The following is a 5,000-nucleotide window of genomic DNA, read 5'->3' as shown; positions in this document are numbered from 1 at the left end:
CAACCACCATTGCTCAGCTAAGCCACCAACACCCACACATGTCCCAGACAGGGGTGCACCCAACATCACAATACTGCCTCCTGTCACACCACACAAACAATGGCAGGAATGAAAGACACAGGTCTGCCACAAGCATGGAATCAGAGCGCCGCCTGTTATGAGCCAAAGGTGCACCCTGACGTGGCAAATCAGATGATGCCGCAGTCATTTACTTACGATAATCACAATCAACAAACCGGGCCCCCCCCCCCCCCCCAAGTGCCTTAACCTAACCCGTATTGTACCTTAACCTAACCCGTATTGTACCTTAACCTAACCCGTATTGTACCTTAACCTAACCCGTATTGTACCTTAACCTAACCCGTATTGTACCTTAACCTAACCCGTATTGTACCTTAACCTAACCCGTATTGTACCTTAACCTAACCCATATTGTACCTTAACCTAACCCATATTGTACCTTAACCTAACCCATATTGTACCTTAACCTAACCCATATTGTACCTTAACCTAACCCATATTGTACCTTAACCTAACCCATATTGTACCTTAACCTAACCCATATTGTACCTTAACCTAACCCATATTGTACCTTAACCTAACCCATATTGTACCTTAACCTAACCCATGTTGCGCCTTAACCTAACCCATGTTGCGCCTTAACCTAACCCATGTTGCGCCTTAACCTAACCCATGTTGCGCCTTAACCTAACCCATGTTGCGCCTTAACCTAACCCATGTTGCGCCTTAACCTAACCCATGTTGCGCCTTAACCTAACCCATGTTGCGCCTTAACCTAACCCATGTTGCGCCTTAACCTAACCCATGTTGCGCCTTAACCTAACCCATGTTGCGCCTTAACCTAACCCATGTTGCGCCTTAACCTAACCCATGTTGCGCCTTAACCTAACCTATGTTGCGCCTTAACCTAACCTATGTTGCGCCTTAACCTAACCTATGTTGCGCCTTAACCTAACCTATGTTGCGCCTTAACCTAACCTATGTTGCGCCTTAACCTAACCTATGTTGCGCCTTAACCTAACCTATGTTGCGCCGTAACCTAACCTATGTTGCGCCGTAACCTAACCTATGTTGCGCCTTAACCTAACCTATGTTGCGCCTTAACCTAACCTATGTTGCGCCTTAACCTAACCTATGTTGCGCCGTAACCTAACCTATGTTGCGCCTTAACCTAACCTATGTTGCGCCTTAACCTAACCTATGTTGCGCCTTAACCTAACCTATGTTGCGCCTTAACCTAACCTATGTTGCGCCTTAACCTAACCTATGTTGCGCCTTAACCTAACCTATGTTGCGCCTTAACCTAACCTATGTTGCGCCGTAACCTAACCTATGTTGCGCCTTAACCTAACCTATGTTGCGCCTTAACCTAACCTATGTTGCGCCGTAACCTAACCTATGTTGCGCCTTAACCTAACCTATGTTGCGCCTTAACCTAACCTATGTTGCGCCTTAACCTAACCTATGTTGCGCCTTAACCTAACCTATGTTGCGCCTTAACCTAACCTATGTTGCGCCTTAACCTAACCTATGTTGCGCCTTAACCCAACACACGTTGGGCCTTAACCCAACACACGTTGGGCCTTAACCCAACACACGTTGGGCCTTAACCCAACACACGTTGGGCCTTAACCCAACACACGTTGGGCCTTAACCCAACACACGTTGGGCCTTAACCCAACACACGTTGGGCCTTAACCCAACACACGTTGGGCCTTAACCCAACACACGTTGGGCCTTAACCCAACACACGTTGGGCCTTAACCCAACACACGTTGGGCCTTAACCCAACACACGTTGGGCCTTAACCCAACACACGTTGGGCCTTAACCCAACACACGTTGGGCCTTAACCCAACACACGTTGGGCCTTAACCCAACACACGTTGGGCCTTAACCCAACACACGTTGGGCCTTAACCCAACACACGTTGGGCCTTAACCCAACACACGTTGGGCCTTAACCCAACACACGTTGGGCCTTAACCCAACACACGTTGGGCCTTAACCCAACACACGTTGGGCCTTAACCCAACACACGTTGGGCCTTAACCTGCTCTGTAATTGTCATACGACGCGTTAAATTAGTGTAGTGTTGCCTAACTGCAACCCCCGCAATATAGTTTGCTACTCGCACTGCCCGGTCCCCAGAGTATCGCTTCATGTTAAACACCTTGCAGCTATACACTGTAATGCGGATGGCGGCAGGACGTACATGCTCAATGCCCTTCGCAGTTGTTCATTGGCATTCGCATGGCGAAGCACAGCCTACGTTGTGGTACGGCTTGTGGCAACTGTCCGCTGATGTTGTACGTCCAAATCACACACTGTACCGCACATTGGTCCTCATGTACTGAATGATACATCGTGGTACATGTGTGACCGTACCACGACTGCGCCAACAACGGCGAACCATACGGTCCAAATATTGTGCACTCAGCTACGTGTCGTCTCCCTATAAGAGCTGGATTGCAGTATGGTATGCCGTGGATGGCGATCAGCATGAGCCGTCTGTTGATGTAGTGGCGCGTGTTGTCAGACGTAGTCGTCTCTTCTCACACACCGTGATAGCATGGTGCACTGCGTTCCACATCTGCGACATGCGACAGAGGCCGGTTGACAGTCGTTCGCGCAATGGACATCGCATACGTACGGGGGCCACCTTCCACGTGTTCGCGAAGCGTGCACATGTTGTTGCGTGTATGTGGGCAGACATAGTGTGTCGTGACACCTGACACAGGCATGCAACAATCGTTGAATTTGCAAATGGCGATGGACGTCTACGTTTGCTGGTGACGTTACGCAAATGAAGAACTGGTAAACCGTTGTGGTGCGGTTGTTCTCGCTAGAGGTGAATCAGTGATGGCGACGATCGGTTGAGCTACCAACCGGTTGTTTCAGCGATACCCACCATGCCCACGAACGTGAATGGCATGTGGGTGTGAAGCGATACGCGGCGGTGGCTGGGTGGGACCGTCCCCGGCCGGTGAGGGGGGGCCTTCCGGCGTGCTGGCCGCGCGGTGCGTGGGCGCACGCGCTACAGCCGGCTGGTGGGGGCGGCCAGTGGCAGGCGCGCCGGCCGACGGAGGCGGCAGGCGGCGCAGCTGCGCGCCGGCGCACCCTGCACGCGGCGCCGTGCGGCCAAAGTAGGTCCTCGCGGGCCCGGTGCGAAGCGCGGTGGACATCTGCAGTGTGCTGGTCCGATTGAGGACTGTGTGCGCTGAGGATGCGCCGCCGCCCGGCGCTCGGCGCCGCGACGCCGTCTGCTGCTCGGTCGCCTCTGCGGTTCTCGCAGGTGGATTGTATCGCAGCTGTGCGGACGTGTTGGCGCGTGCGCTGTGCTGGGAGAGTTCGCTTCGGCACCCAAGTGGGGCTTTTGTCCTTCTGTGGCGCTGGCGTTGGAGCTGCCGGCCACCGTAGGTGGCGCGTGTTGTCTCCCGCCGGCAATGCCACGACAGCACGCTCCCGGGCCTCTGTCGGCAGCGGCAAGCTCAGTTGGGAGCACGGGTGGTCGCACCTAAAGCGTCTACTCGCCAAACTCCGGGCGATTGCGCCTCTCTCGAACCCGACCAAGTACTTAGGACGGCGCTGCGCGCCGCCGGGACCTGAGAGGGTTTCGAGGTGTATTGTGCAGGGGAGCTCAGCCTCCTCCTGTTTGCAGAATAATTGAGCGGACGCTTGCGTGTTCGCGCGGGCCCCCGGGACACACTCCCGGGCGGCCGGCTGCTCAGCTCTAGTTGACGCAGCTCCCTGGTTGATCCTGCCAGTAGTCATATGCTTGTCTCAAAGATTAAGCCATGCATGTCTCAGTACAAGCCGCATTAAGGTGAAACCGCGAATGGCTCATTAAATCAGTTATGGTTCCTTAGATCGTACCCACGTTACTTGGATAACTGTGGTAATTCTAGAGCTAATACATGCAAACAGAGTCCCGACCAGAGATGGAAGGGACGCTTTTATTAGATCAAAACCAATCGGTCGGCTCGTCCGGTCCGTTTGCCTTGGTGACTCTGAATAACTTTGGGCTGATCGCACGGTCCTCGTACCGGCGACGCATCTTTCAAATGTCTGCCTTATCAACTGTCGATGGTAGGTTCTGCGCCTACCATGGTTGTAACGGGTAACGGGGAATCAGGGTTCGATTCCGGAGAGGGAGCCTGAGAAACGGCTACCACATCCAAGGAAGGCAGCAGGCGCGCAAATTACCCACTCCCGGCACGGGGAGGTAGTGACGAAAAATAACGATACGGGACTCATCCGAGGCCCCGTAATCGGAATGAGTACACTTTAAATCCTTTAACGAGTATCTATTGGAGGGCAAGTCTGGTGCCAGCAGCCGCGGTAATTCCAGCTCCAATAGCGTATATTAAAGTTGTTGCGGTTAAAAAGCTCGTAGTTGGATTTGTGTCCCACGCTGTTGGTTCACCGCCCGTCGGTGTTTAACTGGCATGTATCGTGGGACGTCCTGCCGGTGGGGCGAGCTGAAGGCGTGCGACGCGCCTCGTGCGTGCTCGTGCGTCCCGAGGCGGACCCCGTTGCAATCCTACCAGGGTGCTCTTGAGTGAGTGTCTCGGTGGGCCGGCACGTTTACTTTGAACAAATTAGAGTGCTTAAAGCAGGCAAGCCCGCCTGAATACTGTGTGCATGGAATAATGGAATAGGACCTCGGTTCTATTTTGTTGGTTTTCGGAACCCGAGGTAATGATTAATAGGGACAGGCGGGGGCATTCGTATTGCGACGTTAGAGGTGAAATTCTTGGATCGTCGCAAGACGAACAGAAGCGAAAGCATTTGCCAAGTATGTTTTCATTAATCAAGAACGAAAGTTAGAGGTTCGAAGGCGATCAGATACCGCCCTAGTTCTAACCATAAACGATGCCAGCCAGCGATCCGCCGCAGTTCCTCCGATGACTCGGCGGGCAGCCTCCGGGAAACCAAAGCTTTTGGGTTCCGGGGGAAGTATGGTTGCAAAGCTGAAACT

General features: G+C 53.3%; 1 non-coding gene across 1 annotated transcript in view; it reads left to right on the top strand.

Annotated features, from left to right (window-relative positions):
* Positions 1–3,766: 3,766 nt before the first annotated feature.
* Positions 3,767–5,000, top strand: part of LOC124585125 — a 1,910-nt gene continuing 676 nt past the window's right edge. The window contains exon 1 of the ribosomal RNA XR_006974732.1: positions 3,767–5,000. This exon is cut by the window's right edge and continues 676 nt beyond it. This is a non-coding gene — a ribosomal RNA (small subunit ribosomal RNA).

Source organism: Schistocerca americana, unplaced genomic scaffold (genome assembly GCF_021461395.2).
Source record: "Schistocerca americana isolate TAMUIC-IGC-003095 unplaced genomic scaffold, iqSchAmer2.1 HiC_scaffold_480, whole genome shotgun sequence".
Classification (NCBI taxonomy): Eukaryota; Metazoa; Arthropoda; class Insecta; order Orthoptera; family Acrididae; genus Schistocerca; species Schistocerca americana.
The sequence above is the reverse complement of the archived record's forward strand: the minus strand, read 5'-3'. Positions and strand labels throughout refer to the sequence as shown.